The 27,337-nt window shown below is 44.6% G+C and overlaps 1 pseudogene across 1 annotated transcript; it reads right to left on the minus strand.

Moving 5' to 3' along the window:
- Positions 1–781: 781 nt before the first annotated feature.
- Positions 782–17,395, minus strand: LOC146672582 (kinesin-like protein KIF1C; annotated as a pseudogene). Its single transcript, XR_014910363.1, has 26 exons — positions 17,264–17,395; positions 16,208–16,284; positions 16,007–16,085; positions 15,540–15,640; positions 15,367–15,432; positions 15,122–15,300; positions 14,658–14,769; positions 14,491–14,568; positions 14,318–14,383; positions 14,133–14,211; positions 11,924–12,002; positions 11,645–11,793; positions 10,730–10,846; positions 10,470–10,597; positions 10,021–10,100; positions 9,371–9,446; positions 8,320–8,399; positions 7,691–7,785; positions 5,081–5,259; positions 4,859–4,937; positions 4,690–4,790; positions 4,361–4,522; positions 2,975–3,269; positions 2,806–2,895; positions 2,462–2,735; positions 782–2,309 (listed from the first exon to the last, which is right to left on the minus strand). The product of XR_014910363.1 is annotated as a kinesin-like protein KIF1C (transcript).
- Between the last annotated feature and the right edge of the window lie 9,942 nt (positions 17,396–27,337).

Here is a 27,337-nt window from a genome sequence, read left to right on the forward strand (position 1 = left end):
CGAATCTTGTATCACACCCGACATGCTGTAGTGTCTGTTACTTCTTCAAAAAAAAAAAAAAAAGCTTACTGTATATCAGCTTCTTCTTCTCTTCCTCAAAACCTTCTGCTTCTCAATACATCTCCCAGAATTCCTTCCTTATCCAGCCCTACATAAACTAATCCATCCCTTCAGGATTCTGTCTCAAAGCTCCCACATTTCCCACCTTGGGGCATCATCATGTGTTACGCATCACTTGCATTTCCCACGATTGCCAGAGACTGTGAACTTACCGTCAGCACGTTTCATGTGTTTAAAATCAGATTTAACACTTCAAATATACACACACAGCTCTTAAAAACAAACATCTGACAGATAAGACAAGCGCACCACCTACTCCTCTTCCTCTCTGCACCTCCTCTTCCTCAGGGGGGCATCTGCACTCGCCTTTCTCGCCTGCTTCTCCATTTTTGGAACTCTGCGTGTTTTAGCGTTTTTACAAAAGCCACATTGGCACTTATTGTTCCTGCACTGATGCTTTTACCCTGACTAGGAGGTGCCACACAGCCGCTTTCTTTGGTTTGTAGCACTCAGCGATGCTGCATTCAAATCACATGGGAGAAGATGTAAATACAAGTTTCAAGCTTCAATCAAAAACAGATCACAGGTGGTAAATATGACAGGAAAAAAAGGCAACATTATCAGTGTGTTTTTCAAAGAATTAAATATTGAGAAAATGTACTCACATGTAATATATATGTTTCTGCATATTTAAGTTGTTGAACTGTATACTTTTTTTTTGGTTTGCAGCAGATGCTAAATACAAGCACAGTGGGCTCTATTGTATTTATGATTAAATAAACGAGTAAAAATAAACTTCATTTTAATATTAATCACCATTTGGGAACTGCTCCAGATTAAACTCTTAATCATCAGTTTGAGGGTTGAAGTGAGTTAAACAAGCTGTACAATCTGTAATTCCCATGGAACTTGAATGCAGCGTAGGCTAGGCTAAGCTCACAATTTCACCTACTCTTCACTTGCTAACACTAAAAAAAAAAAAAAACTCTTCTAACCCAGAAACACCGCCCTACTAACAAACATACTTGATCTTTAAAAAGAAAATTAGCTTCACCAGCAGACACGTTGGCTTTAAGGCACCTTGTTAACACGATGATCGACACCCGAACACCAGCCATCGGTGAAATTTAAAAAATAAAAAAAGGCTAAATTACTACGTGATCAAAGTCTGACAGAACAACATAACAGATAAAATAAAATAAAACAAATTCAAAATCACTTTTTGCACGTCAGTGTCGCTAACAGCTCACCTTTGCTAATTCAAGCTTCACACACACACACACAAGCACAAACACACGCAGCAGGACAGAGGATACAGGGTGTGTAAAAGTGCTCAATTGCACACACGCGCGCACACTCTCAGCCGATTCTCTACAGCATCAGGATCGCCCTGTGTCCCGCAGCCAATCAGGAGTCTCCGTATTCAGGAGGTCAGAGGTCAGATCGGCGTCTCCTTGTTGTTGTTTTTGAGGTCCGGTGCGCTGAACTGCCGCCTCATCCTGGGCGGAGTGTTGAAGCTCCACGCCCCCGGCGGTGGCATAATGCCAAGTAGCATGTCAGCAGGAAGGGGTGGAGCCCCTGAGCGCGGCAGGCTGTGGTAATGGGGGTGAGGGTGAGGTCCAGGCTGGAATGGTGCATTGTGGGGGTTGTAGTAGGGATGGTGGTGGTGGAACTGATGGTGCTGGCGTTGATTATAATGGAAGCCTCCATCTCTGTCTCTGCTTCCTCCTCTGCCTCCTCCTCCTCTCTCCCCACCTGGCCCAGGTCGAAATCCCCTCCTCTGTCTTGGTCACCCCTGGTGGCCACCATTGCCACCACTGCTGAAGTGCTGGTCATTGTCGTAGCTCCCGTTCCCCTGTGGCGAGCTGTCCAGGGAGTTGCGGCGGTAACGACGCTGCTGGTTTTGGTTGTTGCCCTGGTTGTTGTAGTGATAGCCACCCTGGTTGCCCTGGTTACGCTGCTGCCAGGCGCGATGAGGACTTGGGGTGCGCATGCGAGGGGGCTGAGCTGGGAAGGGGAGGGGCAAGAGACCAGGCAGTTGACCTTGTGGGGGAGGTGGAGGTGAGGGAGAACCTTTAGCTTCTCCTCCTCCATTCTCCTTCTGCTCAACACCATCACCTCCTCCTCCCTCCCCCAGACCGAGAGCTTGCAGAGCGGCACTGGCGGGTCCCCATGACAGCCGATGGGCAGGGTTACTCTTAAAGGGAAACTTGAGCTTGCATTCCTGCGGAGGGATGAAGCGTTCTGACCTGGAGCTGGGGGAGGAGTAAAGTTAGGGACAGAGCACAGACTGTAAATTAAAGATGGTCACAGCATAAGCAACCGACTCGACTAAGTACAGATAAACAATCATTTGAAGGGTTTATTGATGACGATCGTTTGCAGTGACTTCTATTGGAACCCTCGCCATCACGGTATGGCCACACCCCCGAGCTCACCTTGGCTTTGGTTCTGTCCTCGCAGCTTCTTGGTGATGTTCTGCTGCTGCAGGTTCAGGAGGCGCTGCTGCTCCTTTTTCATCCAGCGGAGGCGTCCTCTCCTGAACGCCGGGTCCTCCTCCATCAGCCGCTGAACTCTGACCTCTGGGTGGCTAGGGCATTCATCATCCCCGTCCCTATCTCCATCTCTCTCTCTCTCTGAGGGGACTCGCCTCCCTCGCCGTTCAAGTCGTCGTCCTGGAAACAAGACAAACAACGGTTAACTCTGGTGGTGATGGGTTGAAGGGGCGGGACAGGAGGTGCGAACATACCTGAAGAGGTATGACGCTCTCTTGATCATTCTGTCTCTCAGAGCTTTGATCTCCTCGTCCTTCATGTTGTTCTGCAGCTTCACCTCCTGCAGGAGTCGCACACATTTAGCTCTGCTCCTCTAGCGCCTCTCAGGTCGTGAAGAAAACAAGATTAGCATAACTCACCTCCAAAATATCTGTCAACTTATCGATGTGAGCCTTCAAGTCGTACACGCCTGCCTTTTCTCCACCTTCCCCTGTCTCTCCTCCTCCACTACCACCACTTCCTCCTCCTCCTCCCCCCTCTTCAGCGGGAGGGCTCCTCTCCTCTCCGATGCCCACAGTGTCGCAGACGTCCTGGGCCACAGCCCTCCCTCTCGTTGGTGTCCTTCTTGGCGTACATGCGGCACAGCTCCTTCATCTTGACAATGGAGAGCGCCTCGATCTCCTGACGGGAGTGACGGAAGTCTCCCAGAGCCACCTGAGGGGGGCGCCACATACAGAGGAACAGGTTTAAAAAAAGAAAAAAAAGCTCCTCCTCTAATGTCCTCTGGACTGTTTGTGCTGGTTAATTTTACTGTTCTCCAAATCTCTCCACAGACTGCTAAACAATCAGGAGTGGAGCAACCAAACTTGGCACGCAGGTACATATTAGGGTCCCGAGGTTCTTATCTACATCAGACACTATGACATAATCATGTGGCCTAGGAACCTCATATCGACTGGTTACAATAACCCATTTTTAGCATCTATGCACCTGTCCACTGTAAGGTTGCGTGACCACAACCTATCAATGGACTTCAGTGGCATCTACACCGTAGAGCAGGGCCTGAGTGCACAGAACCCACAAAAATGGGCAAATCTGAACCCACTCAGGTTTATAATTTGCCTCTGTATGTTCTGGTGCGATATCTTAAGACGATCACATATTTTACCTCACACAGGCTGAACAGACCAATCAACACTGTGCCATGGGTACTAGCTCTACTACCAAACCTTCGAGAACTCTGTGCTCCAGTTTTAGTGAGTGGACTTATTTCTTTACACTTAATCGCAGGCACCAGTGTCAGTGTGACACTCCCGTACAGTCCACGGATGCATGTTTTTAACTCTTAAATGCTACAGTCCAGGCTTCAAAATTTGGAAAGGAAAAGGTAATGTGGCTTTACTATGACTACCTTTTTTAAAGAGTTTATGGTTACACAGCAAGGTCTGTAACAATCTAGTGATCCTGGTTTTATTGGAAAATGCATCATGTATGATTTTCACAATTTACCACTTATTTGTTGCGTTTGACTGGAGCTATGGAGTCTAACTAACAGAGTCTGTCTGACTTAGTCATGGACCAAATTGGTCCAACACTACAGACCAGTGTCAAGTGTCCACCTGGAGCCATCTCCAGGAGGGTTTGGGTTTTGAAAGGTCCAGTGTATTTTTCAAGGTAAAGTTTTAACCCTTTGCCCCTGAATGTAGAGATATAAGAGTATTTATGAGAATAACTTCTAAAATGTTTATCTGTCCCTCTGAAACCAGTCAGAGAACACTCTGATATCACGTGTGTGTTTGTGAGACCTCGTAGCAGATCTCTTTGACGGCCTGCATGCGGAGGTCCTCCATGGTCACCCGTTTGGGGTCTTTGCTGATCCTCCTCCTCTGAGGGATCTGATACACTCGCAGAGGCTCCCTCCTCTTCCCGCTGCTGGGCAGACCACAGCGTTTCACTATGGACTGCACCTGGACACAGACATACAGGTGAGACAGGTCAGCTCACAGGTACATTAATCTGCTCCAATGACTGTCCCTGTCAGCAGAAAAGCTTGCTTCACGATCCTATCAGGTCTCTATGGGATGTCACAGCTACATGAGGAGCTATGAACGAGGAGATTATGAGGAGCTGATACCTTGTTGGCTGGCAGCTTCTCTCTCAGGGAGGAGATGAGCCTCCAGCTCTCCTCACAGGATCGTTTGTCCGAGTCGTCCCCGCTGTCGCTGTCTGCGTAGGCTACTGCACACACAGAGAAGGTAAAACACCTGAAGCAGTCACCACACAAGCTCACCTGAAGGAGAAACTCACCAGTCTGTGCTGCTCCAGCAGCAGGTCAGCCTCCTCCTTCTCTTTACGGTACTGAGTCTCCACGTCCTGCAGTCTGCAGCACACACACGCACACACCAACCAACCAATCAGACGATCAATAATCAGGAAACAGCTCTGATATCTGACGTGGTTTACAGTGTGTCTACAGATGCTATCTGAAAACCACACTTCAGGGTCTAGTAAAGGTGCATCTAACTCTTCTCCATCTCCAGCTTGATGTCGATGCCTTGTTTCTCCAGCAGCTCTTTCTGCGCGTAGTTCCAGTCCTCCGGCTCCCCCTGCTGCTCCATCGTGGCGCTGCGCTCCCTCTCCAGCCTCGCCTGCTCCGGGTGGTTGAACCGAAACACGTGGTTCTTCCCCATCACAATGCGGTTACCTAGAGACGGAAACAGACAGGAAACGGAGTCTGAGGTCTCCTGCAGGTTTTGGGTGGCGTGTTTACTCCATCGATCAAACCTGCTTTGTTTTTCATGTTCGTGTGTAATAAGCTGTAAACTAAAGTGAAACCTGATGTAACAGCTGCAGGAGCAGTGTAATGGCAGGTGCTTCCTGTTTGTTTAAAGCCGCAGTGAACTCGTAAGAAAAGCTGCCGGGTGTGTTTCTGTACCTTGTTTTAATACGACAGCATCGGTGATCTGCTTCCCGTTAACGTAGGTCTCTGCTCCAACTAACGGCTCCAGAGTGACCACCACTGCAGAGGGAGACACAGACAGTCCAAGCAAAGCAAGAAAAACTCATCAGGAGAACTGAAACACAGCTCTGTGAAACACAAGGAGACCGGCTCTGTCTGATATGACACATGAGCATGAAACAGTCTGATGGGAGGACTCGCAGCAGTGACGGAGGCTTTATCATGGACCTTAATATCTGGGCTTGTATCCTGTAACATTACTAGAAAGGTTGATCCACAATCCAGAGACAGAGACCTGGATCTGAAAGGGGTATGTCCACAACTACAGAGGCCTCTCGGTCTCACATACAGACATGCACTGAAACCAGGGATCGTGCTACAGCAGCAGACACACACACACAGATATACAGACAGAGGGTGAGGAAGGGGTGTCTGGGACAGGAGGAGGGAGGCGGGGAAGGCACAGGAAACATGGGTGTGAACATGAGGATGATGTCACCATGACGAGTAGCAATGACTAATACCTGACAGATTTCCTGGCAGCTTTCACAGAAAGAGAAGAAGAAAGAGTCACTCACTGAGCGCGCGCGCGCACACACACACACACACACACACACACACACGCACACACACACACGCACACACGCACACACGCACACACACACACACACACACACGCACGCACACGCACACACACACACACACACACACACACACACACACACACACACACACACACACGCACACACACACACACACACACACACGCACACACACCTGTTTATAACTTTTAATGAAAACAGGAAGAGAGCTGCAGCTTCAGACTCTACACACAGTCCGAGAACAAAGAACTACAGCCTGGACACAGACCAGACCTCTAAGGTGAGACGCTCATGGAAAAAAACAAAAAAAACAAAACAGGAATTTTTGCCCCATAATCTAGTGTACATTTATGCAAATTAGCACAGGTTTCATGACATATGTATATATAATACCACATTTGTATATTTAAAATGAAATTGCAATAGCAATCAAAACAATATTTTTAGTGTTAGTAACTAATTGAATCTATATATACATATATAAGTGCTCAAACTTTTCTTATCAGCATGTTCTGGCTGCAAAGTTTCGAATCCACACATCATGCGGAGCCATCATGTGGTACATAAAAGCACTGCAGGACCTTCTTTGTCCTTCTGGTCTCAAACTCTTCAGAAACCTTCTCAGAGAGGCTCGAGTGTGCTTTCAATATTTAAAGATGATTATAAGCCAGTGGAATCAGGAGGTGTAATGTGACAGAAGTCAAGAGCACATTTGTCTGCCACTGTGACTCATTCCAGACTTACACATGTTAATGATCAACTCAGCTGCCTGCAGGTCTGACTTTAACCCCGGCTGCTGCTGAAACATGTCAGAAACGTTACTTTGAGGAGTGATGCAAATCAAATCTGATTAAAAATGCATTTCCAGATCCATGTTTTTATTTCTGTTAGTCTCACACTGCCACAGCAGCTCAGCATGACTCACAGTTTAAAATCATTTTTATTTATGTCACACTGGCCCCTCTGTCTGAAACAAGCTGCTGTAGCTCCTTTCTTTGACGGCAGACTCCCCTCACAGGTATACTATTGATATGACCTCTTTATGACATCATATAGATCCTATAATAGAAACAAAAAGTGTGCGCTGTGCTTTGTGTGTAGGGCAGACTGCTCACAAGGATTACTGACAGCTATGCTCACTACATCATTAGAAACTCACACCACGTTTAATAAAAAGAAAAACTTCCAGCACTGGAACAGGAGATCTATGGCAGCAGATTGTAGAAGAGGCCAACTATGATGCAGCAGGTAGTAACGATGATAAGTAAGTAATTTGTACAAATGTAGTTTGTATTTTTATTCTTTTATAACTTCAGATGTTAAACAGCTTCAGGTAACGTGTAGAACATGTTTCTCTGGTGTGTATAAAGTACTGAAGGACCCATGGTTCATAATGAGGTTATTGCACAGTGAACTACAGGAGCTGATCAAACCACAGGACTGAGGCTGCTTAAACTCCGCACAATGAAGCTGTGTGACCACAAAACAGCAGTGCAGCAGAGCAGAGACAGCCAATCAGGCATCAGAGTGTCAGACATGTGAGCAAAGGTTTATGCAAGGAGTAAAAATCTCACCTTCTCCCTGCTCGTTGGTCTCACTGACAAAAACGCAGTGAATCTCCTTTATGAACTGACCCGACAGTTTAATGTCCACGTCCTGCTGCCCGACCCTGGCGCGCGCACACACACACACACAGACAGATGAAAAAACTAATGTAAACACCTGCCAAGCTAGTTATACAACTCCACCAGGAATAAAGATGAAGGTGCAACTTCTCCTGCAATAAAACTAACGGAGGAGCTTCTGATGTCCAAGATCATAAAGTAGTTGTTAGATAACAGCGAGTGTCGTGTCTGATAAGATACGTAATGAAACTCATTGTTCTCCACGATGACTCTGTGGATCATTATCGGTGTGGTAACCTCTGCACGAGCAGATTTCTGCATGCACTACATGTAAACAGTGTCATTACTTTTTCTACTAATGAAGTAAAGCAGCTAAACTAGTGATGGACTTGTGTCTGTGTGTAATTTGTTGCTTTCACATGGAGATGAGCCGAGGCGTCTCTGACGTTTGGTCTCTGCACAGGATGGCTAAAACGTTTCACACTTTAGACTCAATTTATCAGATTTTCTGAGCAAAGACCAACAAAATGATCAAATAACTGATGAACTAAATGACCGATGATGAAATCACTGCTGACCTGGTCACTCCCTCCTTGATGTAATAGAGGAGGCACTCGGACATCAGAGGGTCTTCATTCAGGTTGACCAGGTGAGGCGTCTGTAACACACACAGACATTACATTAACTTTAGTTTTACATGATGGGGTCATGTAAAACACGATTGGATGCTGTTAACTTTTAACTAGTACTAAACATGTGACTGGAGCCAGGACTGCATTCAGTCAGATCCTTTTATAAGCACTTTTATAAACAGCATCATTTACCAAAGTGAACAACACACCATGAATGAAGACAACACTACTAAATGTTGACACTGAGTCGAAGTTCACCTGAAGTCATTAAAGGTTGTCAGATGTCGTCTTTATGAGGGAAGAGTTAAAGATGTTCGGTGAGGTGGTGGTACGGAGAGAAAAGCTGCTGCACGATTTATCGTCTCTGAGTTTTAATCTGGATTTCAAACATCTGCTCAGCAGACTGCAGCGATTTTACTGCAAAGACCAGAGAGACTTAAAATCAAACAGTGACATCATCACTTCTAAAGCTGAGTGCGCGTCGACACAGGTGCTTATGAGCAGCAGACACTCAGCTCTGACTGGACGAACACTCCCAGGCATGAAGTAAATTACATCTGGCTCTGTATTTAGATTATGTAATCATCTTATATTTTATATATTTGTAATTTATATTTTATTGTGATTTTACTGGAAAGCACTTTGGTGTACTTCGGTCTTAAAAATGTGCTATATGATTGATTGATTGTAAAATCAATTTATCGGCTGTTCTAACAAAACACACCAACTCAAAGAGTAGCTTTAACCTGACATAAAGGTGAATCCAAAAATTAAATACACTGTTTTAAAATACCAGCAGGAGTTACAGCTCCTAACAAATACCTGCATATCGTGTGTCAGCAGCCAGGGATCACACAATCCTAAAGTTAAAGTATTACTAAACCAGTCCCACAGACTGTCAGAGCTTACATAATAACATTTTCTGCAAAGATGTCTGCAGACACAGAACAGACTGACAACAGTATATATAGAGAGAAAGGGTTAAATATACACTCACTCCTTTAGGAGAGAAGACGCCCAGCGTTCCTCCATCTTCCTTTATGGACACGCCCATCTCTGCCAGGAGGGGCTCTCTGAGGGAGCGAGCGAGAGACAGAGACATCAATCATCATCCATTTTTTTTCTCCCTCTGTGTTCGTGTTTCCAAATGTTTTCATCTGTGAGTTAGTGAACAAACACACTCAGCTTTTCCACCTGTGCTGTAAACACTACAGTTCCCATGAGCCTCGTCTGCCACAGTGGATAAAGGGTCGTTAAACCTTTTTTTGCCTTCATGAACAGTGGGAAACGCCAAAAGATGTGTCACTCTGCTGACACAAAACCTCGCATGGTAGCTGTTGCCGGGTCACAGACATGAGTTGTTGTTTTTTATCAGTGTCAGTGCAGAAGCGCCAAGATTTCAAGCTAATACAGAGGACGATCCAGCAGCTTGAAAAGATGAGACTTTTTCCACTTCTACACCTGCCCTGAGGTTTTGTCTGAGTGGCTCAGGAGAAAAAGAGCTGCCCTCAGCAGCGGTATAAATGCTGATGTTCATGATATCGTCGTTACGTTTAAGAAAGTAACAGGTGACACCAAAACATGTTCACTATATTAACTACGGACAGAGGCAAACATGTAAAAAGCTCAGATTCAAATAAAACTAACCTCTCCAAACGAATAGATTCTGTTTTTCTCAGTTTCTCCTCCCACGTCTCGTTCAGCTCAGCGATGATTTTCTCTGTTTCCTACATGCAAAAACACACACATGTATTGTAAACATATACCAATAAAACTTCTTCATTCTCATTCAAAGAAGGTGAAATAGTGCTCAGCAACTCCTGTTTGCAGTGTAATCACAGATGTACAGAAAACTTTTGCTGAATTTCTCTTAAACTGAGAAAAACTAAAAATATGAGGATTCCCAGACACGTTCTGAAGTTTTAAGTCTGTTTTTTCTCATTCTTTTCAATCGATTTCCAGAAAACTATCAAAGAAGTAATAGATTTCTCTGACAGTGGAAGTCACACTGGATCTAAGAGTATATGTTTCTCAAATTTAGATATGATGGAATTATGACCCGGAAAAGTGCGAGGTGATAAAACGTCTCGCCCTACCATCAGTCTCTCAGCTGCTTCCTCTTTGCTGATGTTCTCTGTGGACTCTCCCTCCACCCTTTCCTCTCCATCCTCAATCAGCTGATCACGGTCAGCAGGCGTGTCACCTTCAGATGCCGGCTCAGCGCCTGCACAGGAAATAAAACATTTAATTATGAAAACATGATGAACCACTTCTGTATTTTTTTAATTTAAACTAGTAAAGACAAAGGCACAGTCTTTTTGGATTCCCAATAATCCACATAAACATATAGAGTGACCTGGAGGGGCGGAGCCATTCTCAGGCGTGATCCCATTGGATGTGAGAGCCAGCTGGAGAGGGGAGGGGGACGCACCTGCGACACCACCGGGGCCGTTGATGTTGTTGTTGTTGTTGACTTTAAGAGACACAGAAAGAGAGCAGAGAAGAAGAAGTGAAGAGGAGGAGATTTAATTTCTAACATGCTGGAATCTCAGCAATCCTGGTTATGTAACGACAGCTTGTAAATATCTTCTCACACACACACAGTTGCTGTTGTCTGTAAATAACCGTCTCTACAGCATACTGCACATAGACGTGCTGTTCATACCAGGTCCAAATGAAAGAACAACAGCATGTGATGTGTACAGTTTATTAGGCCGTAAACAGACTGCATTCCATGTTTATATGAAGCACAGTCTGAGTATCACATCCACAGCGTTTGCGTGTTTAGCAATGCATAAGGTTCACAATAGAAATGAACTCTGCTGTCTGAGAGGAGCTTCTCTGCTTCTCCAGCTTTTTATGAGCAGTGTTGATGCGCAGCACATTTCTAAGCTTTTTCTTATAAATAATCATGATGGATTCACAGCATCGCAGACACCAGATATTTAAATGCTTCAGAAAAGAATCAATGTGCATGTGACACTTAGGAACGGGACTTTTTCATACCAAGAAATCAAAACCACACAGCAGCAAGTTAATGATTAACCTCATGTTGTGGATGTATTTAGAGTATTTAGAAATACTTCAGTCAGAGCATCATCTCATTAATTGTTTTTTTCATGTTTGTTTTGACGTTAAACTTTATTGTAAGACCTGCAAGAACAGACGCACTGATCCTGTTTTTGAAGCTGAAAGAATCTGAAAGAGAATTTGAACCCGAACGTCAGACTGAACAAGCAGATAAGGTTCATTATTCTGTATGTGTGCATACCAGCATTGTCCAGCAGCTCCTGCAGGCCCTGAGAGAACAGCAGGTTTCTCAGTCGCTCCACTTCGGCCTTCAGCTCTCTGATCAGTTTGGCATTTGGATCTTCATTGATCACAGCGTTACAGCGAATCTGTTTGGCACGGTCAGCATATCTGGAACCGAACCGGACCGAATTAGATTATATTAATCTGACTATGCCAGCTTTGCAACATACCCGCTGCCTGAAAACACATTAACTGATCCATAAAAAGCCTCATAGACAGATTACACCAAGTAACTGACCTCAGAGTGCTCAGTGTTTCTTCGTAGTTGATGTCAGCAGGACTTAGCGCAGCAATCATTGCTGTGCGAGAGTTTCCTCCTGAAAGAAGCACACATCAAACCTTTAAGGTACTTAAACTTTGCCTGATATTAACTCTGCAACTCTATACATGTCTGTGGGGTTAAAGTGTACTATTGGTCCTGACAGGTTAAAGTGTACTATTGGTCCTGACAGGTTAAAGTGTACTATTGGTCCTGATAGGTTAAAGTGTAGTTTTAGTCCTGACAGGTTAAGGTGTACTATTGGTCCTGATAGGTTAAGGTGTACTATTGGTCCTGACAGGTTAAAGTGTACTATTGGTCCTGACAGGTTAAGGTGTACTATTGGTCCTGACAGGTTAAAGTGTACTATTATTCCTGACAGGTTAAAGTGTACTATTGGTCCTGATAGGTTAAAGTGTAGTTTTAGTCCTGACAGGTTAAGGTGTACTATTGGTCCTGACAGGTTAAAGTGTACTATTGGTCCTGACAGGTTAAAGTGTACTATTGGTCCTGATAGGTTAAAGTGTAGTTTTAGTCCTGACAGGTTAAGGTGTACTATTGGTCCTGATAGGTTAAAGTGTACTATTATTCCTGACAGGTTAAAGTGTACTATTGGTCCTGATAGGTTAAAGTGTAGTTTTAGTCCTGACAGGTTAAGGTGTACTATTGGTCCTGATAGGTTAAGGTGTACTATTGGTCCTGACAGGTTAAAGTGTACTATTGGTCCTGACAGGTTAAAGTGTACTATTGGTCCTGACAGGTTAAAGTGTACTATTATTCCTGACAGGTTAAGGTGTACTATTGGTCCTGACAGGTTAAAGTGTACTATTGGTCCTGATAGGTTAAAGTGTAGTTTTAGTCCTGACAGGTTAAGGTGTACTATTGGTCCTGATAGGTTAAAGTGTACTATTATTCCTGACAGGTTAAAGTGTACTATTGGTCCTGATAGGTTAAAGTGTAGTTTTAGTCCTGACAGGTTAAGGTGTACTATTGGTCCTGATAGGTTAAGGTGTACTATTGGTCCTGACAGGTTAAAGTGTACTATTGGTCCTGACAGGTTAAAGTGTACTATTATTCCTGACAGGTTAAGGTGTACTATTGGTCCTGACAGGTTAAAGTGTACTATTATTCCTGACAGGTTAAAGTGTACTATTGGTCCTGATAGGTTAAGGTGTACTATTGGTCCTGACAGGTTAAAGTGTACTATTAGTCCTGACAGGTTAAGGTGTACTATTAGTCCTGACAGGTTAAGGTGTACTATTGGTCCTGATAGGTTAAGGTGTACTATTGGTCCTGACAGGTTAAAGTGTACTATTGGTCCTGACAGGTTAAGGTGTACTATTGGTCCTGACAAGTTAAGGTGTACTATTATTCCTGACAGGTTAAAGTGTACTATTATTCCTGACAGGTTAAGGTGTACTATTGGTCCTGACAGGTTAAAGTGTACTATTGGTCCTGACAGGTTAAAGTGTACTATTGGTCCTGACAGGTTAAGGTGTACTATTGGTCCTGACAGGTTAAAGTGTACTATTGGTCCTGACAGGTTAAGGTGTACTATTGGTCCTGACAGGTTAAGGTGTACTATTATTCCTGACAGGTTAAAGTGTACTATTGGTCCTGATAGGTTAAGGTGTACTATTGGTCCTGACAGGTTAAAGTGTACTATTAGTCCTGACAGGTTAAGGTGTACTATTAGTCCTGACAGGTTAAGGTGTACTATTAGTCCTGACAGGTTAAAGTGTACTATTGGTCCTGATAGGTTAAGGTGTACTATTGGTCCTGACAGGTTAAAGTGTACTATTAGTCCTGACAGGTTAAGGTGTACTATTGGTCCTGACAGGTTAAGGTGTACTATTATTCCTGACAGGTTAAAGTGTACTATTATTCCTGACAGGTTAAGGTGTACTATTGGTCCTGACAGGTTAAAGTGTACTATTATTCCTGACAGGTTAAAGTGTACTATTATTCCTGACAGGTTAAAGTGTACTATTAGTCCTGACAGGTTAAGGTGTATTGTAAGTGCAGACACAACAAGTCTTGTTAATTGTTTGATCAAAGAAACATGCTGTTAGTCCTAGTATTGACGTTATTACTAATAGCTGTTAGCCTTAAATGACTCCTTGTACTGTTTATTTATGCTCAATCTGACATTGTGAATACTCCTTTAACCTACCAATGCTCTACTTACCCAGGTTCTCCTTCAGTAGCCAGGTGAGAACAGAGTCTCTGTAGGGAATAAAATCACTTTTCCTCTTTTTACTGCTCTGCTGCAGATCAGAGACAAGAAGCAGTCAGTTTTCCCATGTACCAGAACCATCTCCCACATTGCACATGACTGTATTTGACTTGTAAATATGAAGAGTGTAGAATTACCATTTCAGCCAAAGCTGAAATCACTTTTCCTAATGTGGTCAGAGATTTGTTGATGTTTGCTCCTTCCTGCATGCAAACATACAATGAATACATGATGAATGTGGCAGTGGATGCATGACAATGAGCAGCACATGAGTAGATACATAATCTGATTGCGCCACATTATCTCTGACCTTGAGCCGTGTGCCCTTTGCCCCAGAGGAGTCTGATTGTTCACTTCCAGCCAGGTCGACCAGACTGATCTTACTGACCTGAAGAGAAAAGTGCGAGAATCAAAATAAAAACCTGACATTTGGGGGAAAAAAAAGTCCTTTGGGACAAAACAGAGAAGCAGACACACTTTCTCAGTGTCCAGGCTGGTCATCTGATCTCGTCGTTTTTGGGTGAAGACGATGGTGAAGACAGCGTGGGACCTGGACGACGTCTCATTCATGTTTGTAGCTGCGACCGTCCTGCAATCAGAAATAAACTTGATTAGTTTAATGTTACTGCAATTCATTCTTTACAATAATACAGATGTTACACATTTATAGCACAAGTGTAGAATAAGTAACATTGGCTAATGGGCGATTAATGAACTGATTGGGTATCAATCTGATCATGGCTCAAAAGATAGACAAGTCCATCTACTGTGCCGATCTACATAATTCTGCTGTATTATATGATGGATTGGTTACCAGTAGAATAAGATTTATGTTTTTCAAAAATTTAGATCATTTGCCTTCCAAACTTCCTCAGACAGCTGCAGCCTTTTACACTTTGTTTTAAACTTCAACCTCTGAAATTATCCGGAAGAAAACTGACCGAGCTTTGTTGCCGGCGTCCATCAGGTCCCGGATGTCCGTGAATCCAGTCACAGCCAGTTTGGACAGATCCTCCACGTAGGGCCCCAGGATGGGATGCTCCCGGACCCGCAGCGTGCCCTGGGATTTTGGGTTCAACAGGTCCCGAACCCGCTCACAGTAGATCTCCATGTAGGACACCTGTGATGGATGTTTAATCGGGTAAATCAGTTTAAATAAAACTGATCAGGTTAGATGAGGGCTCACCTCTACGGAGTAGGTCAGGTCAGGATCTGTGTTTTCTCCTGTTCTCTGAAACAAGTCCTCACATAGCTGAACACACAGACAGACAGACATTTATATAATTCTTCATCAGTTATGCCTTTGAATCAGTAAACATTAATGCAACAGCAGTAATGACGTGACATGACTGCGTTTACCTGTGGTATGATCCCTTCCTGTCCAGGCTCCTGTTTGCCCATCATAGTGTAGCTCTTTCCTGCACCCGTCTGTCCATACGCAAAAATACACACATTGTATCCTGGAAAACAACAACAACAACAACAATATTACAAGTTATTCTAAAATTATAAATAAAGTCCTCTTTAGCTTATTCCTGTATTAGACATTAAGACTATCAGCCTGCCTATGTAGAATATAATTGTGCTGTCATGATCAGCATCATCATCACCATCAACAGTCTCATTTTACACATCAGTATCACTATAGTAACAAGTATCAGCATTGTTACCGGTCACCATTAGTCTCATTAGCTACATAGTCGGAGTTGGACTATGGAGGACCGATACTGCCAAATTTAATTAGAGTTAAAAAAAAATTTTAAATTGTATTTTAGCAGACAGAGGTCGGGCTATTCTTTGACATCTGAGAGGACGTTCAGACGCACCTTCGAAGGCGTGCAGCAGCATCTCCTCTCTGATGTCCTTATACACCTGTGTCTGAGAGGTGAAGCCGGGGTCATCGGGCTGCAGGGACACAAACACATGGCACTGTTATCACTGATTCTGGGTTATAATATTGATGTTTTCTGTGTGTGTGTGTGTGTGAGAGTGAGAGAGAGAGAGAGAGAGAGAGAGAGTGTTTTCACCGTTGTGTGTGACCAGTAGGAGTAGTCAAAGGTGAAGTTCTTGGCTCCATCTTTGGGCTGTTTGGGATTGGAGATGCCTGGAAAGAATCATAAAGAAACAACCTTCAGTGCATGACCAGAAGTGTGTGGACACACTCCAGTTTTATTTCTTTTCTCCTCACTTTCAAATATGGAGGCAACAAAATGTGACTGTTGAAGTGGGGACATCTGCATGTGACCACTCCCAGCATTCACAGCATATATGACGGGCTCTGCATATAAATATTAGTCAGATGGACACACAGCTGCCAATAACAGCCCTGCTGCAGTGAAGTCTATTAATAACCAGGCTGTGTGTGCCTGTCAGTTTATGCAGCAGTAGGATCAGACGTCACATGACAGCCCAGGAGGACGTTGGGATCGCTGAAGCCATAAAAACCCCTAACCCGCACAGGGACAGGAGAGTGTTAGCATTCTTTGTTAATTAAAATCAATAGTGACTGTTAGCCTAAAGCTAAATGCTGTTACAGTCCAGGGACTGTTATATTCTTCAGCCACATTAAAGTGATGCCACAGCTGCTTTCATGGCTAACTCTGCGACGAGCAGGTTCACAGCGTTTAAGCTGAAGGTCAGTTTTAACTTTATTAATGCTCGTGACAGAGGATTAACCTCCAAAACACCAACATGGCCGCTGCCACAATGCTACACCTGAGGCTTTAATATGCATAGAGGCTATATCCATGTTATACCCACAGTTTATGATTCAAGGTCACAATAAAAATCCTCCTTACATCATAATGAGATGGTGATCATAAAACTCTGTCAACAACAACCTGTTCTCTTAGCCAGTGGTGTGTCCTCATTATGCCGTGTCTTATTATGAGGACAGTGACCGGCCTCTCATTATCTAAAAACCTTTGTAATCTGTTTCCATGGTTTCTCATTTATTTGTTCTCCTTTCTTTATCTTTGTCAGGACATCTGAATGTTTCAGATCCTGTGAGGACATCTTCAGGTTAGTGTCTCAGTAAGGGGCCCCATAAAGCCTAAAGGACAGAACATGTGTGTTGTTCTCACAGGTGGTGTTTCCCTGCATCTGGATCACACACTTGGCGTTGCGTCCGATCTCTCTGGAGTTGAATGGGCGGACTCGCACCGCCACCTTCACTGATGCACCCGCCATTTTTCAGCTCCGCCCACCACCTGAGCACAGCAAATGAGAAAGCACGGTTAAAAAAAGCAGTCATAAACATACAGAAAAAAATCCAAATCACACAGCACACAGAGGGTTTCTTCACTACTTTGGTCAATTTTAGTGTCTTTCTGTTGATCCCTTAGTCGTGTTTTTTTAATATCCATTTTTCCCTGTGCTTCCAGGCTGCTCAGACCACTTTTCCTCCTCTTTCCCAGCACTCCTCCCTTCATTTTACGAGCCGGGTTTTTCTCATTCCCGCTCTTTTCTTTCTCTCCTCCTCTTTTTCCAGTCCTCAGTTTTCCATCCCCCTATCATCCTTTTTTCCTTCACACATTTTCCTTTCCTCTTCTTCTCTCCTCTGTCCTCTTCCATAGTCTTCCTATAATCCTCAACTCTTATTTTTCCCCTCATCCTTAAGTTTTCCTCGACTCTCTAAACTGCCTTCTCCTTTCTTTCTTCATTTTTCCATCTTACCGTTTCTGCCTTTCGTTCTTATCCTCTCCCATTCATCTCATCTTTCCTTTTCTTCCTCCTCTTCTTGTTAATGCTTTTTCTTACTTCCTCTATTCATCTTTCTGCTTTCCTCCTCTTCCCTTTCTCATCATCTACATTTCTTATGCTTTTGTTTCCCAGCTTCTCTCGTGCTTTTATTCTCCTTTCTTACCTCCAACTCATCTGAAGCATTCAAACAATGTTTCCTCCTCTCTCCCCCTTTCATTAGCGTCTCCTGAGTTCCTCCCTTCATTCTTTCCTCCCTCTTGACATTCCCGTTCTTCCTCGTCTCAACGAGGCTCTTTTTCACCCCAGTTTCCCTACTTTTTTCCCTTTTATTGTTCCTCTCGTTCCCAAACCTTTCTCTCTTTGTGTGTCAGTCTATGCCGATCGCCCTCGCCTCGGGCCCATCTACACTCCAGTCGGTTCTCATGGGAAGGAACCTCGTCAGATACTGTTGCAGTCAGCAAGTGTGTGTGTGTGTGGTGTGTGTGTGTGAGGTCTGTTAAACAGTGAGCAGGTTATTGATCTGACAGTCAATCATCTATCAGAGTGGGATGATCATCGGCCTGCTTGCGATCAGCTCAGTGGTGTTGATGTGTTAGCATGTCAGAATCAGAATCAGAAAGGGTTTATTGCCAAATGTTGAGCAGGTTTACAACATTAGGAAATTGCTGCGGTGCTTCAGTGCAAACATACTGTCATAGAAAATAAAAATAAGAATAAGAATTAAGAGTGCTACGTAGAAAGATATATACATGAGTGCAGGTGGTGATCAGTGCCAAACATGAAATGATGCAGTGAACACAGCGTAGGATCATGTGTTAGTGGCGGGTACAGTCATATGGTTATTGTTGATGTGTCCAACAGCAGAGGGGAAGAAACTGGTCTTATGGCGAGATGTTCTGGTGCGAATGGACCGGAGCCTCCTGCCTGAGGGGAGCAGGTCAAACAGACTGTGTCCAGGGTGAGAAGGGTCAGCTGAGATCCGAGCTGCACGCCGCAGTGTCCTGGAGGTGTACAGGTCCTGCAGAGATGGGAGTCTGCAGCCAATCACCTTCTCAGCAGAGCGCACAAAACGCTGCAGTCTCTGTTTGTCCCTGATAGTGGCTCCAGCGTACCACACGGTGATGGAGGAGGTGAGGATGGACTCGATGATTGCAGTGTAGAACTGCATCATCGTCCGTGTTGGCAGGTTGAATTTCTTCAGCTGCCTCAGGAAGTACATCCTCTGCTGGACTTTCTTAATGACGGAGGTGATGGTGGGCTCCCACTTCAGGTCCTGGGTGATGGTGGTACCCAGGAAGCGAAATGAGTCCTCAGAGGTGATGGGGGTGTCAGTCAGGATGATGGGGGGGAGTGGGGCTGTGTGCTTCCTGAAGTCCACAATAATCTCCACTGTCTTCTGGGCATTCAGCACCAGGTTGTTGTGGCTGCACCAGGACACCAGACGTTCAACCTCCCTCCTGTAGGCAGACTCATCCCCGTCCGAGATGAGTCCAATAACGGTGGTGTCATCTGCAAACTTGATTAGCTTGACAGACTGGTGGGTGGAGGTGCAGCAGTTGGTGTACAGGGAGAAGAGCAGAGGAGAGCCGGTGCTGATGGTCCGGGAGTCCGAGACATTCTTTCCCAGCCTCACGTGCTGCTTCCTGTCCGACAGGAAGTCAGTGATCCACCGGCAGATGGGATCAGGCATCATGTGTGTGCGGCTGCTCCATAATTTCGTCCTCGGCGGTCTGTAATCATCACATGACTGACATTCCAACAAAAGCTCACTAAGCGGTGGCTCGGGGAAGTCCTGAGTACTCCGTTTCCATCACTTCACTGTTTTATAGATAAAATGATCTGACATGGATGAAAAGTATGCGATCCTCTGGTGGAGTCGTCGTCTCGCTCTGATTAACCACAGAAACGCGACAGGACTACACCGTGATGCTACAGCGTGGGCATCTCGCAAAAAACGACCTTGGATTCAGGTCAGAGTTCACACGAATCCACAGTGAGCACAGAGTTTGTTCTGAGGTTTAAGGAGAGTGTCAAAAGAAAAATGTTCGGTTTCTCTGAGTAAATGTTTTCTATAGTGCTTTCCAATCCAGCTAAGGATCTTGTAGTAACAAAGAACCTCGAGTGCTTATATGTAGTTGAAAAGCGCTCTATATAAACATCAGTCCATTTATTCCCCGTTTGGAGATTCTTGTGTGTAAACAAATCCCTGATTTTACTGAACAATTTATTCAAATAAAAAAACTAAACCACCTGCAGAGGCACACATAACTACAACTGAGTACAATCCTGACCTTATTAGTTAGTAAACCAAGCTGTGTTTGTATCTTCTTCCCTTTTTAATTCAATAAAATAATAAAACGTAACAATACGGCCTCTTTTACAGGTTTAAAAACCACAATTAATCCGCCACTAAAACTAGTCCCTGATTAATGCACCTTTCCCCTGCTCGTGCGTAAACTGCTCAACGTTAAATAATAAAACTATAAGACAGACATTAATGATAGTAAGATTCTGTGGGAGTGTGAATGTGTAGCGCAGGAAGAATCAGATGATAGATTAGCTTCCTGTAAGGTCTTTGTGACGTCCTGTCTCAGACCAGATTGGTTTGTTTCCTCTGTGATTGAGCTGGACAACAAGAAGAGAGACAGACATCACTATGGGACGCTCATGCAAAGAGAAACAAATGACGATGACAAATGATCTTGGGGGTGGGCACGATACACGGAGTCCAAGTTACCATCAGGGTGTACACCTCACCCCTGGCGTCGTTGCCCACCTCTCAATTTTAAATACATGTAGACATTGAGGGCTAACAGGAGGGACTATGCGCTTACCTGCTGCTCTCTGGCAGGTAGCTCCATGCCCTCCTGGGTTTTAATTGCACCTTAGAACACACATGCATCAACACTACAATGAGCGGGTGGAGGGAGGTTTGGAGTCTTCTCTCACCCCCGTTCTCTGCGGCCTGCTGGAGCGGGGGGGCTAGGAGGAGGAGTTGGCCGTCCGACTGCGGTCTGGGGTGTGGGGCCTCCCTGCTGCTGCGGAGTCGGGGTGGTCTGCCTCTCCCCACCGCAGGGAAAAGGGTAACACCACCTGGGTCTGGGTGCAGTTCCCCCCTCCAGGGGCAAGGGTACCTAGACCCGGTTTGTAGAGTACGCTTGGGGAGTGTGATGGTGTATACAGCGTCTCTTTATGTCTGTCTCCACGTTGGTTGAGTGTGGAGTGAGTGCATATGAGAGCATGAGGGTGGGAATGGATGTTTGTATCTGTGTGTGCCTGTATGTCTGTGTCTATATGTCAGGTTGGGTATCAGACACCACCTCTCTGGGGACATCTCAGGCCCTCCAAGGTTTGGAGGCCTATCTCCCCCCACCACCACTTCCCCTGCCAGTGGTGGACTCCCTCAGACATCGGTGCGTTGGTGGTTCTTTGTATCTGGGGATGGGCGTCCGGGTACACACCGGCTCACTCCTTGGCGGCCGCTTATCGGGGCCTGGAGCCTGGGGCTCGCTCGGGCCACTTCGGAGGTGGGGTGCCCCCGGCCTCTCGGTCTGGGGCTCGGTCACTCAGGCACAGCTGGCTGCCGGCGGAGCTGACGGGCGCGTCACTGCAACTCCCCCTGGCTTCTGCTCCGCGGCTGCTGAATGAGCCCTCATCTGGGACTCTCCTCAGCTCTTACTGGGACAGTGGCGCGGCTGCCCCTCTGTTGGTCTTCCTTGGTCTCTTGTGTTCTGGGGGCCTCTGGATGTCTGGAGTTTTGATCTCCTCCATACCTGCTTCATACCCTGGAGGACGGGGCTGTGGCCCCCCCACACTCCCTAGCAGATCGTTACATGGAGAAACCTTTGGAATACAAGTGCGCTGATCCACACAGGTATGCACATGGGTGTTCACTGCTCGTAGACCCAAATTACACCTTTCTTGGCTGCTACTTCGAAGCACATCTGTCCTGCGTGCTGCACAACAACATTGAATATTTAGTATTTACTGCTGTTTACACTAAACTAGACTAATGCGATGGTGTTGTGTTTAGTATGTTGCTTTGTTTTTTTTGTTTTTTTGCTTGTCTTCTATTCTTCTCTCAACAGGTGATCCAGGAGATTTTTTTTTCTCCCCCCCTTTCTCACTGTCCCTCTCCCCTTCTGTTTTTCCTTTCCTTCCTCTTTCTTTCTCCCTTTCCTATCCCTCACTCATGTCTGTCCCGTCTGTAACATCTGAAAATAAAATATAATAAATAATAAAAACAAAGATCGACCAAATGGACCAATATGGCAATGCCACGATGATCCATTTGGCTAAGTAAATCCATTGGGTATCCTTGTTGGTCTTCAGACAACAATTCTGATGGCTAAAGAACCAAATGGGACAGGCGGCAAAAAGAAAAAAAAAGAAATACACCAGGTCATTATTTAAGCAAAGCGAAGCCAAACTGCTCCTGTGTGACAGATGAAGTCCACCTTTAAACAGCATTTAGATGCTGCTAATGAAACTCGATTAGTGGCAGCACTGGTCTGTGGGCTGGGGACACTGGTGCCACCAGTACAGCGCGCACTTTTCACAGCGCCACCATGTGGATCAAACTGTATTCTGGGTCAAACCTGATGTTTTATCGTTTACACTGAACAAAAATATAAACGCAACACTTTTGTTTTTGCTCCTGTTTTCCATGAGCTGAACTCAAAGATATGAAACATTTTCTACAAACACAAAAGACCCGACACTCGCAAGCAATGTTCCCTCTAAGCTGCGCGCGTGCACAATTGTGCACTGCTGGCACGGTCTCTGCACAGAAAATCTGCGTTGCGCACAAAAAAAAAGAAAAAAAAATCACCTGAATTGAAATTAAAATGAAAACTTTAACAATTGTTCTGCAGTGTTAGTCAGTGACTGGCTGCTCCCGTATGGGATCAGAACGAGGCCACCTTATCCCGTAGTCCAGCCAATCACGCGATTCACATTCGTATATACGCAGCTAATCAACGTGGTTGACAGGCTATGACAGCGTCCTTATGTGCGACACCGGTGTTTTAGCAAAGCGGCTGATGTGGCGTGAAGCCACGTTAATGACAACGTGTACAACCATTGGAGATGTGAGCAGGACAGACGGAACAACTGACGGACAAAGTGTGGACTTTATACCAGTTTTTAAATTGTGTTGATCGGCCGCGTAAAACCAGAGTTATGATAAAATATCTGCAATGTTTTGTTTTTCTTCCTGAATACTGTCGTTGTTTATATTTACTGCGGGAAGAAACGGTAAAAACGCCGTTTTATAAGGAAAACGCTCGAAAGCCTGTGAGCAAAAACAACACCAAAACAAACCCCCACCAGCCTTTCCTATTGGTGGAAAAATGCACCATTTGGACCAATCAAGAAATGATATGGCAACATGACATTTAGTTGTTTAGGAAGGGGGAAGTTTTAGGAGTGACGGCGTGTTTGAGATGTGATTGCCAAGTTTAGCACAAATCTTGTGTAGTCAGTGTGTAGTCAGTGTGTAGTCAGTGTGTAGTCAGTGTGTAGTCAGTGTGTAGTTAGTGTGTAGTCAGTGTGTAGTCAGTGTTAGTGTGTAGTCGGTGTGTAGTCAGTGTGTAGTCAGTGTGTAGTCAGTGTGTAGTTAGTGTGTAGTCAGTGTGTAGTCAGTGTGTAGTCAGTGTGTAGTCAGTGTGTAGTTAGTGTGTAGTCAGTGTGTAGTCAGTGTTAGTGTGTAGTCGGTGTGTAGTCAGTGTGTAGTCAGTGTGTAGTCAGTGTGTAGTCAGTGTGTAGTTAGTGTGTAGTCAGTGTGTAGTCAGTGTGTAGTTAGTGTGTAGTCAGTGTGTAGTCAGTGTGTAGTCAGTGTGTAGTTAGTGTGTAGTGTAGTCAATAGTTTTGTTGTGTGTGTCAGAACAATGGTTTACAGGTGTTACAGCAGTGATACATCTGCTGCTGTCAGGCCTGCAGGTATCAGGCTGTTGTTCTCCTTCGTCTCATAGTGGACAGAAATTATTTTTTGGAGTGACACAAATAATTTGTGTGGCATCAGATTTGATGCAGAACAGCTGATTGTTCTGTAAATAGTTTGAAATGTTTATTTAAAAAACACCTTGGCTGCATTTTTAGATAAACAGCTGCAAAAAACTTTGTTTGCAAAACTCAGTTACTTTTTTGAAGAAGTAACTATATAATTAACTGCCCAACATTGGTCATTATTTACTGTACTTGCAGACAGAGTTACAGACTCTCTCCCAGACCACAGACTCATAATACAAGTCAGAGCTTTACAAAAAAAAAAGAAAGAAAGTTGTGTTTTCAAAATTGAAGTTCAAGTTATTTTTCCTTCCAATAGTGTTAACATGCTACAGGTCATGAAGAAGATTGTTTTAATTTTCATTGTAAGTGGGCTAAAGCAGTTAATTAAAAGTAATCTAACATAAATGTAAATGCTGTAATTTGATTATTTTAATAAACATGTAACTTGGGTGCTGGCGTGACCACAGTGCACACGTCTGCTGTTGCTCACAGTGGTCCAAGGGACGCTCAGGGAGTTTGTGTGTTCGCTCAGACACGTGAAACATTACAGGGAACATTGCTCGCAAACACTGTTCACAAATCTGTCTAAATGTGTGTTAGTGAGAACTTCTCGTTAGCTGAGATAATCCATCCCACCTCACAGGTGTGGCATGTCAAGGTGCTGATTAGACAGCATGAATATTGCACAGGTGTGTCTGAGACTGCCCACAATAAAAGGCCACTCTGAAATATGCCGTACATGTGTAGCACAATGACACACATGTCGCAAAACCAGTCAGGATCCGGTTCAGCTCATGGAAACAAAAGTGTTGTGTTTATATTTGTGTTCAGTGCAACAAATACTGAGACGTGTAATAATGTCGTGTGTCGTTCATCTGAGGACGCTGCAAAGAACCAGATTATTTTTATTATCCTGTTTGTCTGTTATGTGAACCTTTAGAGCAGGGGTGCTCACACTTTTTCCGCATGTGAGCTACTTATAAAATGACCAAGTCAAAATGATCTACCCACTACAAAAATCCAAAACATATACTTATTTATAAATATATTGAGGATTCTTTATATCTACAATGTATATACATGCATAACCGCAATATCCAATATTTCACAACACAATTAACTATGTAAATTTTTTGTCATTACCTGAGTTTACTCTGATGACTTGCACTGAATTGAATCAGCCAGGGATGCATAGTCCGGACAGTAGCTGCTGACGGCCAGGTTTAAGAGAAAAAACCGAGAGCTAAAAATTGGAGTTAACTCGCTGACTAGCTTGTCAGTTTTACTACACTTCGCGCCGCTGTTTGCGCATGCGCAGCGACCTAAGCGTCAGAAAAAATCTGATGTCATCTGACTGGCTTCCCTGTATCAATCAAGTGACGGGATGGATGATAGGCTGGCATCTATTTTTTTAATGCCATGCGATCTACCAATACTACCTTTGCGATCGACTGGTCGATCGCGATCGACGTATTGAGCACCCCTGCTTTAGAGGATGTACCTTATAATGACTGAGTGTGTTTATCGCACTATGTTAAATGTAACTGTGAGCGACACGAGGCTTACTGCTCATGGTTACCTCATCAGTGGTGAAGTCAGCCAGCTTGATGCAAGAAACAGGAAGAAGAAAAGGATGAAAGAGCAACACACAGATGAAAAACAAAAACAGACTTTCTAACCGACAGAGCTGAAATCTGAACATGTCACCAGCTGCAGGAGGCAACGCTCTGAACCACGTCGTTCCTCCTCCAGATGGAGCTTTCACTGCCTATAGTCTCTTGACATACAATGGTTGGATTCTCCTAAATAAAATGGCCTGTATTTATATAGCGCTTTCTAGTCCCTAAGGACCCCAAAGCGCTTTACACAACCTGTCATCCACCCATTCACACACACATTGACACACTGGTGATGGCAAGCTACAATGTAGCCACAGCCACCCTGGGGCGCACTGACAGAGGCGAGGCTGCCGGACACTGGCGCCACCGGGCCCTCTGACCACCACCAGTAGGCAACGGGTGAAGTGTCTTGCCCAAGGACACAACGACCGAGACTATCCAAGCCGGGGCTCGAACCGGCAACCTTCCGATTACAAGGCGAACTCCCAACTCTTGAGCCACGATCGCTCCTATGATACTGTATCAGCTGAGCCTCAAATTCTTATGATCTCGAGCTTCTTCAGTCTCAGTGAATCCTTAGTTGGCTCAGATGCATCATCTGGTGTTTGAGTGTAACAAGGTGGTTGTAACACAAAAGGAGTATAAACAGGTGTGTGGTTTGTAGTGTAAACTAGGGCAGCGTGTCTAACCAACCACATCTCCATCGCTCCACAGCTGCTGAGGGAGCTACAGCCCTCATTCAGCCTTTCACAGACATACGGCAATGAACTGTATGAACAATAAACTTTATTCATACACACAAATCCCTTTAGGGTTGTGTCAGCGAGGGCAAACGTACCACATCAAATACATGGAGCTACAAGCTGTGGTGACCCACTGTCAGTAAGGGAGCTTTATTACACACACACAGCATCAAATCATAACAACAGTTACCTCAAGCTGCTTCTATGTTATAAGGCAAAGACCCTGCAGTTACACAGGAAACATTAGGTGACCGTCTGTGAGCGACAGTGGGAACCAAAGCCTCTAACATCCATCGATAGATGAGGGGCAGACGGACTGAATGCAGAGAGGTCTACTAACACATGTTGAGTGAAGAAGAAACACCCAGTGCATTATGGGGAACTTAGACCAATAACTTAGACCTGTGCGCCTTAGCATATGATACTTTTATACTTCTCAGTATCTGTTTACAGCGCTCCCTCGTTTATCGCGGGAGTTACGTTCTAAAAATAACCTGCGATTGGTGAAATCTGAAGTAGCCAACTTTATTTTTTACAATTATTATAGATGTTTTAAGGTAAAACCCGTCACTACACACTTTATACACTCAGACCGACATGAACATTTTCACACGTTTCTCTCCTGTTTAAGCTCTCAAAGTTCAAACCTTCGTAGACAAATAAGTCCAGTATTACAGAAACCAAAGATCAAACCGTGTTTTCAGGTCCAGCACATGAGAACAGAGCCGCTGAGAGATAATTCAACATCAGTGAATCATTAATGAATCAATGAATCAGTGATTCTGTACTGTACAGGAGAGACGGCACGGAGGAGATCAACAATAGTCTGCAGCCAATCAGGACGCAGAACACAAAGCGCTGTGCGCATGCAAACTTGCACAAAAAAAATGTGCGAAACAGCGAGGCCGCGTTATAGCGAGGGACCGCTGTAATTTTGAAGGTACGTCACAACATACCCTTCGTAAATACTCATGCATAGAGACCCTTACCACGGTTTGTTGACATGCTGTGTAGGTGTGTACTTGACTAGCAGGGAAACCTTTGACTGTTGTTCACCTGTAGTTTGAATGCTGAACATCTGCCT

This window comes from Rhamphochromis longiceps, linkage group LG3 (genome assembly GCF_057381845.1).
Source record: "Rhamphochromis longiceps isolate RC_006_pf linkage group LG3, R_longiceps_female_GT1.1, whole genome shotgun sequence".
Classification (NCBI taxonomy): Eukaryota; Metazoa; Chordata; class Actinopteri; order Cichliformes; family Cichlidae; genus Rhamphochromis; species Rhamphochromis longiceps.